At 57.9% G+C, this 15928-nt stretch overlaps 2 pseudogenes; both read right to left on the minus strand.

The window, feature by feature from the left end:
• Positions 1–771: 771 nt before the first annotated feature.
• LOC105868211 (multifunctional procollagen lysine hydroxylase and glycosyltransferase LH3-like) lies at positions 772–5262 on the minus strand (annotated as a pseudogene).
• A 3511-nt stretch (positions 5263–8773) lies between these two features.
• On the minus strand, positions 8774–12400 carry LOC105868508 (2-acylglycerol O-acyltransferase 3-like; annotated as a pseudogene).
• Between the last annotated feature and the right edge of the window lie 3528 nt (positions 12401–15928).

Consider the following 15928-nt stretch of genomic DNA (forward strand, 5'->3'; position numbering starts at 1 on the left):
GAGGTCTGTCCCTTCCTCCTCCAGGCTGCTTGTCACTCCCACCATCTAGGAAGCTTCCTGAGGATGACACCTGTTGTGGGACCCTTCCTGAGCCCACCCCACCAGCAGCTTAGGTGGCAGACAGGCCCCCTCATTAGAATACTTGCTTCCAGGGGGACTTCCTTCTTCTAGACTGTCCCTGGATCCCAGCCGAGGCATGTGCCACCTCCCCCTTCAACCAGGAAAAATCACGCTATCATGGGATGAAAGGACCAGTGAGAAGCCTTCGGGCCGGGCAGGGGGTGGTGTTTCATCTGAACCTTGCCTGGAATGGTCTGTCCTCCTCCCGTTTCCCCACCTGGGTCAAGTTAGAGGAAGGAAGCTTCTAGATTCCCCCATGGGGGAACTTCCTTCTCTTCCCTTTTCCTCTTCTCTCCCCTTATCAGGGTCCCCTACTCTGGCTGGCAGGAGGGGAGATGAGTCGGTAGGAGAGGAAAGATGACAAATGGACTCCAGATTCAACAATCCTCCTTTGTTAGAAGGGAGACTGAGGAAACTTAATAATTTATCACATGGGGAACCCCCAGAAGCCCTGTCCTCCTGAACTCATGGGGGCTGAGGGAGGGGCGGGAACTTCCTGAGAGGGCTGTGTGCTGGGGTCTACAGTGACACATTCAGTCCCAGGCACAGAGAACATACACTGGGAAAGTGAGGAGATGGACACACCCCCTCTCCCAGATTGGGGTCACATCCCCCATACAAAGGCAGGGAAAATTTGGCAGTGGTTGAGTGTCAGGGGTCAACAAAGGACACCATGATATAGCGAGTGCCCTGTGTCATGAGCAGCCCCTCGTGGTAGTGAGTGAGGCGGCCAGGGTGCAGGAGGCCCCAGCCCTTCCCCAGGGAGGCAACCCTGGGAAGAGAAGGGGACAAATGGGGTAGGCAGACGTGGGGCCTGGGGAGTGCACAGGTAGGAGGGGGAGGGGCGGCCAGGCAAGGGGGGAGGGCAGGTGTGGGCCAGGCTATCCCCAGACAAGGGAAACCCAGAGGAAGGGATTCAGGAGGTGACACCTCCCAAATACCTGGGAAATAGGAAAAGGCTGGGGCACAGGCAGGGAGGCAGCTGAGGGGAGCGTGTAGGGGCTCTGGGGAATATCAGGGCTCCAGGACAAGTGTGTGTATGGAGGGGCAGGCGCACCTCGTAGTCCAGGCCCTTGCTGTTGAGGGCAACGTTGAGCGTGAAGGTGGATGAGTCGTGGTGTGGCCACAGAGCGGGCTGCTCGTCTGGACGATAGCGGACCACAAAGTTCATCACTGCCCGAGTCTGGGGGACACGAGAGAAGAGGCTACAGGGATGGCCGGGAGGTCTGGGGGGTCTTCTGGGGAGCTGACAGCCCTATCTGGGGAAGAGAGCCTTGGAAGGGCCTCATGGCTAACGGGGTCTCAGCCTGGCTGCTCCCCTCCCCAGGCCCCTGTGCAGTGTCATGCCTGGGGACCGGATGCCATGGAGATACAGGGGCCCCAAACCCTACTGGGCTGAAAGAGCTCTGTGGGGGATTCCAGCCCGGGACTGGGTGCGGCGGGTTGTGCAGGCAGGGGCGGCAGGTGGGCGGCCCACCTTGGTGTGGTAGCCCGGGAACAGGCTCTCGGTCATGGGCCCCACGTACGTCCGCAGCAGCTGCAGCCACTGGTCCTCGTAGCCCACTTGCTTCATGTGGATGTCCACGGTGGGCACGTTCTCGTAGCCTCCAGCCAGCCTGGAATCCTGTGTCCAGTGGGCACTGAGCCACCCCACACTCTCGGAGTGTGACCTCCCTAGTAGCACTGCCGGATTCCCCCCCTTCTCACTCTGAGGCTTGAAAACCTGTGCTCCCTCCATCTGCAGTAGTCTTCTCTGCTCCTTCTCAGCTTCACTAACTGCTACTGGCCCTTCAAGTCTCGGCTAAGTTGTCACCTTGTTTGACCCCCTGGTCATCACAAGTCTAGGCCAAGGCCGCCCTGCGGCTCCCACAGCACCTGGGCTGCCCATCACAGCCTTAGACGCGGGGCGGCCGCTGCTGTCTGTGAGAGGGCAGAGCCCGACTGGCACAAGTCCTCACTGCATGGCTCCATCTAGGACAGTGGCCAAGTAAATATTTCTTCAATGAATGACTGCAGTTGTACCACCAGGGGCTGTTCCCACTTTGGGGACCCTCTCTGCTCCCACTCTCCTGTCTCCCTTCCTCCTGGACCAGACCATGCATTCCCTTCTCCTAGGGGCCCCTCTCCCCCTCTGCACAGCCCCCACCTCGTGCCGGCCTCCTGACCACTGGCCATAGTGCTCCATTTCCTCCACCAAATCGTCGCACATCTGGTCTGACAGCAGCGGGAACCAGTACACGTCTGGGCATGGCTGAGGACGGGGCAGGGAAGAACAGGGCTGCGGTGATGCTGCTGAACGGGGAAGGGGACAGGAGGCACAAGGATGGGAGACAGGGCTAGCAGGAGGAGGGAAGGTGGGATGAATGCAGCTGGGGACGGGCTAGGCCAAGGGTGGCACAGCACAGGTGGCAGGAGGGTCCCAGAGACCTGGGTGCAGGGACTGTGGTTTCTAAACTTCTTTACATGAACACATCCCTTGTTAAAGATATGATTGCAGCCACAGGGGCAAGAGGAGTCCCTCTGTCAAATGCCAAGGGTGGGGCTGGAGCCCTACCTGCTCAGCTCTGCCTCCAGCTTGCCTGATCAGGGAGCTCAGGGCAAAAATTGCTAATCTAGGTGGTGGGTGGGGAGTGGGCACAGAGGCCCTGGCCATGGTTTAGTCGGGAAACTGAGCTGGCTCACCTGCTCCACAATCTCCTGTCCTTCCAGGGCCTGGCTGTAGTTCTCATGGATGTACTGTTCCTTCCAGTCCTGCAGGGGGCGGAGCATGTCAGACAGGTGTCCCTTCACTCCCAGCCCAGGCAGTGTTGGGTGGAGGGTGAGGGACATGCTGGCTTTCAGTGAGGCTTGACTCACAAGGGGGTTGTCGAAGATCTGCCAGAGGTCAGGGTGAAGGTGGTCTGTGTTGTACCAGGAGGTGGCCAGGAGCCGGCCGAATTCCTGCGGATTGCTGAGGTGGAGGAAGAAGCCCTGGGGTGGGAGGGTGGGGGTGATCGGGGATCCCCGGCGGCTGCCCCTTGTATCCCAGCACCTGGCCTCCAGGCACTGCACCCAGGCCTGACCGCCACTCACTTTGTCCCGCAGGCTCTTACAGAAGGCCGTGTCCGGGTCAGTGTCGCTGCCTGAGAACACCTCCCTCTGGGGCAGCTCCTCCCGCAGGGTCTCCCCTCGGATCATGTAGGGCACGTTGCACACGCTCCTGGAGGCACCAACGCCAGGTCAGTGAGATGGGCTGCCCCCAGTTTCTGCCCAGTTCCTCCCAGGAAGTCCTTCCCTCCAGATATCACAGTCTCTGAGCCTCAAGGTCCCCTCACATCCCGTCAGGCATGACTGGTCACGACCACCCCAAGCCGAGGGACATCTGACCGGTGAGTGGCCTGGATATTGTGAGCAAGGGGGTGGGGACTGCGTAGGTCCCAGCTCAGCAGGGGTGGGTGAGGGGTGGCTGCCGGCCGGGCAGGACTCACACTCGCTTCCTCTGCACCAGCTCCACGTAGTCCTTGGAGCGCGCGTAGTCCTCATTCCGGCTCAGCGCTGCCCAGAAGTTGGACCAGAGCTTGCCATGGCGTGACAGCATGGGCGCTATCACCTTCCTGTGGACAGGTGGGCGTGAGGGCCGGGCAGAGCGGTGGACGCCTCAGGGAGTCCCAGGCACCCTTAGGAGTGGGGTCCTGGGGACTACGGGGGCTCCCTGGCTTAGGGGGACAAGGAACCTGTTCTCCTCCATGAGGCTGGGCAGGGTCTGCGGGTTGGAGAGGACGGCATCAGCGTCCAGGCTGAAGTAGAACTCACACTTGAGGTCCTGCTGACAACTGTCCCTGGAGGTGACAGTTCCACAGAGAGAAGCTGCCAGGGGCAGAAGACGGGGGGAGGGGCTGTAGGATGAAAGGAAAGCCCCCATCCCCGGGTCCTCTGCTAGTGGCAAGGGAGGGACAGTCACATGGGGTGCGAGAGTGAGACTGCAGAGGCCCATGAGGGGCCGGCGGGACGACAGGTGAGGGAAGGACCATGCAGTGGATGGCAGTCCATCTAGTCCACCCTCCTCCCTGTCACCTCCCTGCCCAGCGTCCACTCACATGACCATGTCCTTGGGCTCACCTGGGTCAGGGCCTCCTCTGGCCCCACCAGCTTCCCAGCTGAGAAGTGGTCCTGGAGCTGTGGCCAGGAGTCTGGGATGTGGGGTCGTGGAACACCTCCTGGGCATGGGGCAGATGGCAGAAATTGGCACCAGAGGGATGTGGATGGGTGAAGTGTGAGGGAAGGAGTTTGGGATCAGGGGCAGGAATTCTGATCAGGACAGGGACAGTGTCCCATGGGAGGGTCCACAGGGGAGGGTGTCTCACGTTGTTGTGTAGGAAAAGGGTGACCCGGTCAGGGGGATAGTCCAGGAGCAGCAGCTGATGCAGGAAATGGGGCAGAAACGGGGTAGGTTGTTCCACAAACACAGCCAGAAGCACCCAGGGGGGAGGAGGAAGACACAACATGAGGGGGCTCAGAGGAGAGCCTGAGCCTTCCCTCTGCCACCAACACCCCACCAGGCCTGAGGGACTGATGAGCTCTGCCCCCGCCCCTGCCCAGTGTGCTCTGCCTGCACCTGCCTCCAGTGACCTCATGCCCCACCCTGGCAGCCCCTCACCTGCCCCCCAGGAGTGTCCTCTCCTGATTGCAGAACCTGCAGGTTCCCTGAGGAGTCCAGCCATTGGGGACATAGTTTCCCAGGTAGTTCAGCTCGAGCTGTTGGGGAGAGACCTGCATAGCTGTAGAGGCTCAGGCGTGAGGGGTCAGGGGACAGGTGGGGACAGAGCAGCAAGGGGAGCAGGAGCCTCTCCCAGTTCATCTGCTGTGGGGGCTGGGGAGGGCCACCTTCTCAGAAGGGTTGCAGGTGTCTTGTGGTTGAGGAAGGACAGAGGAGGGAGCCACTAGGAGCACCATAGTGGGACCATTTCCATGGACCATGACAGCGAGGGTGTCGTAGGCCACGTTCAGGATTCACACACGATTCTGATCAAATTTGAAAACTACTTCATCTGGGGAAGGAAGGCCAGGCTTTAGACTGCCTTTCTCTGGGAGCTGCCAAGCCATAGGTTCTTCCAAATACAGGGGTCTTGATTTCTCCAGGGGATAAAAGGACGCCTGTGTCATGCTGGACTGGGGCTCTGTGGTGACAGGAGCCCTCAGCTTCTGACCAGGCTGCTACCCTGGAGAGCTCCACCACCTGCTCCTAACTCCTCTATGTGGTAACAGAGGCAAGGACTGGAGTGAGGCGTCAGCCAGGCTCGGCCCCAGGGACAGGCTGACTGCCACCCTGAGGGATTTACTTCCAAGTTGGAATCCTGATGACAGCAGCTGCCAGGCAGTGGCTGGGTGACGAGCACTTGGTCCCTGCTGCCCCCCTCAGAAGGCCTGCCTGAGAATCCAGTGTGGCATCTCAGCCCCCATCTCAGCCCTGGTGTTGACACTGCGGCCTGAGGCCAGGGGAGACTGGTGGAAGGTGTGTAACGTAGACCTGCCACTGACTCTTTATTCTTCTCCACCTGGGCCCCAGCCCTGTAGACCAGGTCCCACCCAACATGGCTGCCTGATAAGGAAGGGCTAGGAAACAGATGACGGGGGAAGATGGGGACCAGAGGACTGTCACCCTCAGCTGGGCTGGGGTGTGAGCATGCACGCAGAGGAGGCTTAGGGAGGCTCAGGGAGGTGGGGGAGGCAGGGCAGGGCTCCCGACACCTGGTGCTTCCTCCCAGCCTGGGCTGGCTTCCTGGAGAGGATGGCATTTTCAGAACAAGCCTGACAGTGTGGGGACAGGCCACACACAACCCTGTCTCAGTACACAGAAGAATTCCAAGTTGGCATGACCCATAGGGAAGCAGTGATCATGGACTGAAGTAAACCCTGGTCGGAGGTGGCCTGGGGGAGCCACACCTGTGATCCCCCAAGGGTGTCATTTCCAAACCCCTCTGCCCAGCCCCGTCTTTCCAACCCTCAGCAGTCACAGAGCCCGTTTTCCTGGCCATATCACATTCCCTCTTTCCACACTGGGACACCAAGTCTCCCCTGGGGACGGAGGCTGATCTTCACCTTTCTGCTTCCTGCCCTGGCCTCTCCCCACACCCCAGTGGTCTTTTACCTCAAGGATGACTCCTCCTTCCCTTTCTTCCTCTCTCAACTCTGACCATACCTGGCCCTTTCCTCATAAACTTACCAACCTGGCTTCGCAGGGACCTTAGCAGTTTGACCTATTATGAACTTTTCTCTGCTTCCTTGGCCAAGCCCGGTTCCTCCAGGGAACACCCTGGCTTCTAGTGCCCTCTCCCACCTCAGGCCAAGCCTTCTCCACACTCCTCACCCATCACTTGGGATTTACACAGAGGCCTTATGAGGGATGAAACCCCTTCCAGCCTCCCCTAATCCCATGCCAAGGCCCCAGTACTCAGGGAGAAGAGGGGGGACAGGGCGCTGGAGGAAGATCCCCAGGATCTAATCCCCACAGCCCCCAGCCCAGGTGTCCAGTTTTCACTTGAAGTTGGTGCCAGTGCCCCTTGGGGAAGGAACCCAGAGTAAAACACTGGAGATGCCAGCACTGAAATTTGCACCAAGCTGAGGTACGGAGGTGCATTAAATAGGCCTTGCGTCTCAAAGGGAGCCAGAGCAGATCACATGCAACACATTAAGGGCAAATGTTTGAGAAGTGACTCTTTAGCCCCTCACCCACCACAAGGAACAGAGTTTGGAGAAGGAGGAAAGAGGGTGTGGGGAAAGGCTTTCAGAGTCCTGTGAGCCCCACCCGCAAAGGGCCAGACTTCCCACAACAGGATCAGTGACAAGAGCTTGGTACATCCCCAGTGTTTGGGGAAGGTGCCCACCAGGGAAATCTAGCAGCCGATTGTGGCTGTCTGGATGTCCCCACGGCAGGAGAGAAGGAAGGACAAGTGCCACAGTGGGACCTGAACTCCAAGAGCACCCAGGCCACGATGCTCATGGCTGGAGCTGGGTTTTCCAGCCCTCACACCCTAGAATAATGGGATTCCTGTGGAGCAGACCCGTGTGGAGAGCATGGGCAGAAGCCCAAGGCCAGAGGATGAGGCAGAGAAAGCTCAGGAGCTGCCAAAAGGGCCTAACAGGGAAACCTGTGAGGGATCTGTGAATGTCCCCAGGAAGAAGAGAGATCAGCTCTGGCAATCTGAAGGCCTAGAGAACACCACGTTCCTGTGACAGCCTTGTCCAGCTAGACGTTTCTGGCATTCTTTCCCTTTCTCTGCCCTACACTCTAAGTCAGGGCTGGTAATAGCAGCCATTACGGGAGGAGTAGGGAAGAGGTCAGTCTTACCTTTGCACACTCTACCTTCCCCAACTGCCACTGTTAGGCCAAGTAGGTAGCCTGGCCTTGCCAGCGAAGAGAAAATTCCTACCCTTGGATAAAGACTGCAGTGTTTATTACCACAGGAACTAAAATGCTATGCACCAAGTTAATGTAGAACTTATTACCTGAGGTAAACAATGGGACTGCCCAGTTTTCATCCAACAACAAGGGAAAGTTCTTCCACTGAATATATATTTTTTCTTTCTTTCCTTTTTTTTTTTTTTTGAGACAGCGTCTTTCTCTGTCACCCGGGCTAGATGCAGTGGCATCATCATAGCTCACTGAAACCTCAAACTCCTGGGCTCTAGTGATCCTCCTGTCTCAGCCTTCCCAGTGTCTGGGACTACAGGTGCACACTAGCACATCTAGCTAATATTTCTATTTATAGTAGACAAGGGGTTTCACTCTTGCTTAGGCTGGTCTCAAACTCCTGGCCTCAAGCAATCCTTCAGCCTCAGCCTCCCAGAGTGCAAGGATTACAGGTGTGAGCCAACGTGCCCAGCCTCTAACCTTTAAATTTTAATTCATTTAATCTTGACAAAAGTCCACTGTGCTGAGTGGAATGCCAGGCTTGAAGTATGTCTTTTTTTTTTTTTTTTTTAAGACAAAATCTCACGCTATCGACTGGGCAAGAGTGCCGTGGCGTCAGCTTAGCTCACAGCAACCTCAAACTCCTAGGCTCAAACAATCCAACTGCCTCAGCCTCCAGAGTAACTGAGACTATTAGCCATGTGCCATCTTGCCTGGCTAATATTTATATATATTTTTTTAGGTGTCCAGCTAATTTCTATCTATTTTCATAGTAGAAATAAGTCTCACTCTTGCTCAGGCTGGTCTCAATCTCCTGTGCTCAAAAGATCCTCCTGCCTCGGCTCCAAGAGTGGTAGGATTATAGGCATGAGCAACCATGCCCAGACTTGAAGTTCGTCTTAATCCTGGTAAATAAGTCCTTGTTGATTGGATTTCTTGGCCCTAGGAACACATAGAGGATGGGGAGGGCGTGCAGAGCAAGCTGTCCCATTAACTCTATCTTTTCTCCGCTGAGGATCTGTTCACTCTGCCTCCTGTTATGGGCCCTTGATCGAGCCCAGCTTTTCCTCACTGATCCATCATCTACTCCAACTTTTCTCATCCTAGTACTAACCAGGCTGACCATGTTTAGCTTCCGAGATCAGGTGGGTTCCGGTTGGTAAGGCCATAGACTAACTTCTTTTACACCTGAACCATGCTTGCTCTTCACATCCTGCCCCTCCACCAATCCTCCCTCCCAACCCTGTCCTGATGCCCGACAGCTCTTAGCTAAGCAGATGCCTTTATTTACATCCAGAGAAGAGGCAAAGGGGAGGGGCTTGTCCAAGATCCAGCCACATGCAGAGTTGAGTCTCTGTCCAATCTAAGGCAGAGGCTCTGTGGCACATCAGGATGGGCGTGGATCAGGCCCTGACAGGCTCGCTTCCCCATCTTGCTTTGATTGGAGGCATGGAGTGTGGCAGTAGGAGGAGGTCCCAGCACCCTGGGTCAGGGTCTTGGGGGCTCAGCGAGCAGCTGAGGCCAGGCCTAGAGGAAAGTGAGGTGGGTAGAAGCAGGGACGCCACAGCTTTCCTTGTGCTCCTCAAACAGCTGCTCCAGAGCCTTCATGTAGACGGCGTGATAGTGGTCAACTTCGTCCGTGGTGGGGTGGAGGCGCCGGGGCACAGGGATGGGGCGGCCCACTGCAGACAGAGGGAGACACAGGTGAGCGAGGGGCCCCCGCTGTCCACAGAGCGGCTGGCAGCCCCCCCACGGGTGGCACTCACCCACGGTGGTTATGGGCACAGCAAAGGGCAGCAGCCCCCAGGAGTTGGCCAAGAACAGACTGCGGCCCCAGAAGATGAAAGGTGCAAAACCCAGGAGCTTCTTAAAGAGCATCTGGCACTGAAACTGCCAGGAGTCCTCAGGAAAAGCCTTGATTCTGAAGATATCATTCTCCCCAAAGGAGTATATGGGTACCAGCGAGGCCCTGGGAAGGGTGGCGAGAGAGAAGAGGGGTGCTCAGGCCTCTGGACTGCCCCTCCAAGAGCATCATGGGGGCTGCAAGTCCCTCCCCAGGCCTCATGAGGCCATTTCCCAGGGCCTTTCAAAGCACATGACTGCACCTACAAAGAAAGATCTAGAACAGGGGTCCTCAAAGTTTTTAAACAGGGGGCCAGTTCTCTGTCCCTCAGACTGTTGGAGATTGTGCACTGTCAGCCCAGGACGAGTTGGCTGTTAAGCTGGAAAGGCAGTTGTGACAAAAACACCTCGAGGGCCGGATAAATGTGCTAGGCGGCCCCTATGTGGCCCGAGGGCTGTATTTTGAGGATGCCTGACCTAGAAGAAGAGACTCACATTTCTTGAGAAATGATTGTGTAGCTGGCCTTCACATACTCACTTTCTCATTCAGTTGTTATAACTACAACACGATGGCTAGTCCGTATTACGCCTCTTCACAGGTAGAGACAAGTCCAAGGTCTTGCCTCTGAGATCAGGTCAGAAAGAGCATGCAGGGCTTTGAGCCCAAGGACCTGCCATTGGCTTGACGCCCCTGCCTCTGCGTCACTGGGGGTGGGAGGGAGCCCGGGCAACGGGGCACAGGGCTTGGCTCAGAGCAAGATGCTCAGGGCTGCCATGAGCCTCCAGGTCTAGGACACAGTGCTTGGCTCTGGGGACACAGTCCCCTCTCCAGGGCCCCAGATGTCTAGGGACTGAGAGGGAGTGTAGACCCACAGAGAGTGGACAGCCCAGGGGAGCTGTGGAGTCACAGCCAGCAGGCCCTCCATGCGCACTCACCCGTGCCTCAGCGCCAGGCGCACAAAGCCTTTGCGTTTCCGGAGCGTGAGGCAGTGCTGCCCTGGGTTCGCATACAGGACCTCTTGGGCACCCCCTATGACAATGACCACGGCCTCCCCACGCTGCGGCTGGGACAGGACAAAGTCCAGGCTCTGGCGGTTCACAGGACGCGCTCCTGTAGGCAGGGGTAGGTGGGAAGCAGTCAGCAGCCCCTCCACAGGCCCTTGGCCCCTCACCCTTAGTATAGGACAGGTGAACCCTGAATTCTGTTCCTTCCAAACCCGCACCCAATCCCCATGTCAGAACCCATCAGTGAAGCCACTCACTGATGCCCGCTGCGAGCCTGGCCGATGTTCTGGCCAGGTCCCTGTACTGGGGAGGGGAGAGCTGGGGGTTTCCCAGTGTGTGGGGAGCATCGCTCCACTCAGCTAGAGGCTCACCATAGCCCATGATGTAGTCTCGGTAGACTGGGAGGCAGAAGAGGCAACTCAGTCCAGTAAGATGGGTCCGAATCCCTGGGAAGTGCTTGGAGAACCCATTGCCCTCCGTGGAGAGATTACAGAAAACCCCCATGCACATGACCCCATGTGGGTGACTGCCCACCACGTAGTTCTGGTTGGGGGGCAGCTCTGCTGTTTTCACCAGCTTCAGGGTGTTGGGCAGGATGAGCAAAGAAGGCAGAGAAAGAAAGACAACAGCTGAAAAGAGTTGCCCTGCCCCCCAACAGACATCAGAGTTCAAGGTCCTAGGATGGGATCATTGGTCCTCTCTTGGGGGCCATCCAGCCCTGGGGCACTGCCCCAGCTTATGTGCTCAGGCTCTGTCCAGCACATGGAAGGGGAAGAGCAGTGTGGGAGGTGGGGGAGGGTGGAGGCAGTCAAAGGACCCATCACCTTGATAGGATAATAATCCCTCAGGTCCTTCCACACAGTAAAATTCTTCATCCAGTTGCAACACCTTCCACATGCGGGCAAAGACAGAGGGCCCCAGAATCCCTGGAGGTAACTGCCTCCCCCCAGCCACCATTTCTCATTACCTGGGCCCCTGCCCACAGCTCACCTTTGTTAGGTGTGTCCCAGTCCAGGTAGAGCCACACCAGGTAGAGAACAGAGATTGACCAGAGTGAGGTGAAGAGGAGGAAGATGAGGAGAAGAGAAAAGAAAGGGCCTGGATGAAAGAAGAGAAAAGAATGAATTTGCTTCTGAAACAGTCATTGCACCCAGCCACTCCCCTCCTTTCCACCCCCACCGTACATCCTGCCATCCCCTCTGGCCCTCAGGCATCCAGGCCAGCTGCCCGTCTGCCCAGCCTTCCTTCCTCTGGACCCTTCTGCCCTAGCAGACCCAAGGCACCAGGTCTCTCCCCCTCTCACCCATGAAGAAGAAAGTCAACACCCATTGGTAGGCAGCTATCATTTCTCGATACTGCTTCCATCGGCTTTTTGAGGTGACAGAGGGTGGCGAGGCTGCAGACACTTCCATTCCAGTACCTCCCCTCTGCCAGAAGGAGTCCTGAGAGCAGAGGAGGAAGCTGAAGTTCTGGGGGAGAGCCTGGGAATATTTCTGTCCAGAGAGGGCAGCGCTTGGTGCCTGGCAGGGTTGTGGATCTCTTTGTGGTAGGCTGTGTGTTGGGCTGAGTTTCATGGGGTTTATCAGGATCTGGAGCCCCAAATATCTCCAGGCTCCTCAAACTGGTCTTTGAACTTCCTCAGTAAATAGGTCTGCGCTGGTGATAGTCGGGACTGGGAAGGTTGGAAGGGACAGTTGCAAGGGGTATCCCAGGGGGTGAACAAAAGGCAGCCAGCCAGCCCATCCACAGGGTCTAGGCGCTGGCAGGGCCAGAAGTTCAGCTCAGACTCTTGCATCTCCAAAGTGTCCAGTGTGCACCCCACCGGTTTGCATGTCTCTGGGAGTGACAAAGCCACCTGGGAGCTACAGTCCGGGGTGTGCGTCCCCTGGCCTCAAAGCGCACCCCGGCTGCCTCTGCGGTGCACAAACCCAGGAACACCTCTGGTCGGTTTCCCACATTGAATTTCATTCCCTGATTGGAAACCACGGAGGGGGCAGGGTGGGGCGTGGCGTTGGAGGTGACTTGTGCGTGTCCCTGTATCATGCTTGTACTCCTCCAACAGCCACGTGAGCGTCTCCACTGAGAGCGCGTGCAGCACGTCCACCTGGGCCTGGCTGGGCCCGGCTTCGCTGCGCTGGAATCTCTGCCCCCAGTGGGGGGAGAACAGTGCTGGTCGGGCTCTGGCCTCCTTTGGCCCCACCTCCTCCAGCCGGGGGCAATCACTAGGACAGAGATCAGTGGGCGGGGCGGGGTGGGCCCAGGGCGTGCCAGGCTGGCCAACGGTGTGGACAGGTGAGTGGAAGGGCAGCTGCAGCCTCCTCGGCCATGGAACAGCAGCAACACCATGCTCAGCTGCGGCTATGGTGCTTTTTGAATCTGGGGCAACCAGGTGCTGGGCGGGTTCAGCAACTGCTGGAAGAGCTTGTCGTCTCGGAAGGAGAAGACAGGCAGCAGGGAGGCCCTTGTGGGAGCAGGCCTGGCTGACTCCCAGGCCAGGGCACCACACTCCTCTTCTGCCCTGCCAGTACCTCACCCCTGTTCCAGTGCCAGCTGCATGAACCCCTTCTGATTCCGGATCCGCAAGTTCAGCGCTCCAGGTTTTGTCTCCAGTGCCTCCAGGGGCCCTCCCATGGACAGGATGGCCACCTGGCTGCCCCCAGGCAAGGAAAGCAGATAGGCAGCCCTGGCCTATTCAGAGGAGACCAAACCTGGGGGGAGGGTAGAGGCTGGGGGAACCAATGCCTGGATCTTCCAGAAAAGTCAGGGATGGGAGGGGGACGCTGGTTAGAGCTGGGCCTAGGAGTCCCCAGACAAGAGGAGGGTGTGGCTGTGGCAGGAGGGGACAGCAGGGGCCACCCCTCCTGCACTTGACATGATATAGTCCGAGAAGAAAGGAAGGTGGACCAACAGGGCAGCATGAGCAGGAGCAGCCGCACACCCTGGAAGAGGCGGGAGAAGCCTGTGGCTTCTGTGCAGAAGCTGCTGAAGGCCCCAAGCACAGGACCCCGTGAGGGTGGAGGCCGAAGAGGTAGTTCTGGGAGGGATTCAGCTCTGCGATTTCAACCATCTGGGGAGCAGAGTGCAGGCACCCCAACCCACCCGTGACATTGATGAGGAGCCCGAGTCTATTCTGAAGCCCGGTACCCTGAACACCGATACCCTGTGCCCAACGCCCTCACCTAGATGGGGAAGCAGTCACAGAAATGTCTCCACACACCCAACTCCTGACCCAGGCAAGTGGTGGCCTCCAGCCCTGGCATTGGCCCTTTCTTGGTAGACGCAGACCCAGTAGGGGACCACCAGGGTCCAGTTCCAGCTTAGAAACACAAGGAGCACGGCTGCCAGGACACCTGGGCTGGAAGATGGGGTGGGCCTGAGAACTTGGGTGTTTAAGCCGGAGCCTCCCCTCTCTCTTCCCTTTCCCTAGTTCCATGGCATTTGGTTGCTTCCATCCCACCTGATACCCGGATTCCGTCAAGGACCCAGACATCTCAACACCTCCTCCCTTGGGGCAATGTGGAAGCAGAGCACCAGGTGCTGCCAGTTGCTGGGGCCCACCCGGATTCTCAGGATTGGGGACTCACCAAGCCCCAAGAAGGAGAAGGCACGTTGCAGCTCAGAAAGCAGTTGCAAAGCCCAGTGGAGGAGGCTGGTGGGGGCAATCATACTGTGTGTGGCAGTCACACAGTGGCCACCTCCATCTTTTCAGTACCACACCATTTGGCCCACCCCACTGGCCCTGACCCTTGTCCCTGGCGCCGCCCCCATTCCCATCTCATTTGCTGCCTGCACACTGGAGCCACGGGAGCTGGGGAAGGATGGGTTCATGGCAACCTGAGTCCACAGGGCTAGGACCAATGGGCCCAAACCAGGGGTGTGGCCAGGAGCCTGAGGGAAGGTGTTTGACTTTGTGGAGGTCAGGGCCCTGGGCCTCCTGAGGGGCAGGCGAATGGAGGTCTGGGACAGCGGGAAGAGGCCCGAGGGAGCAGGAACACCACGGAGGGCAGCGCTCCCCACACAAGGGAGAGCAGCTTGAAAACCCCTCAGTCTGGGGCCTGGCCTCCGAGGTCCAAGCCTGTGGGGCAGCTCAGGCCTCTGAGGGAGGACACTTTGCCAAGAGGAGTTTTCTCCTGTCCCTGCTTAGCAACTGCCGTCCACAGGGTAGGTGACAAAGGCGGTGGGGGATGGATTTCAGTCTGGCCAGAAAGACGCTGCATCCACTCGGACAGGCAGCCCAGCCAGGCACAGGGCGGGCTTCCCAGAGGAGGCTGGCCCTGGAGGCTGGGCAGCAGGGAGGGAGAAGGGGACTCTAGCAGTGGATGGTGAGACGCCTGGGAACAGCTAAGAGATAAATTCAGTGTTCAGTGCGAGGCTGGAGGAGACCAAGGCAGGGAGACAAGACTTGGTGCCTCACAAGACCTGCTCTAAGGAGGTCTGTCCCTTCCTCCTCCAGGCCTCTTGTCACTCCCACCATCTAGGAAGCTTCCTGAGGATGACACCCGTCGTGAGACCCCCTTCCTGAGCTTACCCCACAAGCAGCTTAGGCGGCAGATAGGACCCTCATTAGAAAACTTGCTTCCAGGGGGACCTCCTTCTTCTAGGCTTTCCCTGTACCCCAGCCCAGACATGTGCCACCTCACCCTTCACCCAGGGAAGATTACAGTATAAAGGAATGAAAGGACCAGAGAGAAGCCCTTGGGGTGGGCAGGGGATGGAGTTTCATCTGAGCCTGGCCTGGGAAGGTCTGGGCCTCTTCCCGTTTCCCCAGCTGGGGCAAGGAAGGGGAGGGAAGCTTCTAGGTTCCCCCATGGGGGAACTGCCTGCTCCTCCCTTGTCCTCTTCTCTCCCTTTTCAGGGTCCCCTACTGTGGCTGGCAGGAGGGGAGATGAGTCGGTAAGAGAAGAAAGATGACAAATGGACTCCAGATTTAAAAATCCTCCTTTGTTGGGAGGGAGACTGAGGAACCTTAATAATTTATCACACGGGGAACCCCCAGAAGCCCTGTCCCCACGAACTCTCGGGCGCTGAGGGATGGGCGAGGGCTCCAGGAGCTTGCTGAGAGGGCTGTGTGCTGGGGTCTACAGTGACACATTCAGTCCCAGGCACAGAGAACATACACTGAGAAAGTGAGGAGATGGACACACCCCCTCTCCAAGATTGGGGTCACATCCTCCCTACGAAGGCACAACGTCAGGGAAGGTTTGGTATTGGTTGAGTGTCAGAGGTCCACAAAGGACTCCGGATTTAAAAATCTAAGGGCAAGAGGAGTCCCTCTGACAAATGCCAAGGGTGGGGCTGGAGCCCTACCTGCTCAGCTCTGCCTCCAGCTTGCCTGATCAGGGAGCTCAGGGGGAAAATGGCTAATCCAGTTGGTGGGGGGTAGTGGGGACAGAGGTCCTGGACATGCGACAGGAGGGGACCTGAGCTGGCTCACCTGCTCCACAATCTCCTGTCCTTCCAGGGCCTGGCTGTAGTTCTCCTGGATGTACTGTTCCTTCCAGTCCTGCAGGGGCAGAGCATGTCAGACAGGTGTCCCTTCACTCCCAGCCCAGGCAGTGTTGGGTGGAGGGT

Source organism: Microcebus murinus, chromosome 19, assembly GCF_040939455.1.
Source record: "Microcebus murinus isolate Inina chromosome 19, M.murinus_Inina_mat1.0, whole genome shotgun sequence".
Lineage (NCBI taxonomy): Eukaryota > Metazoa > Chordata > Mammalia > Primates > Cheirogaleidae > Microcebus > Microcebus murinus.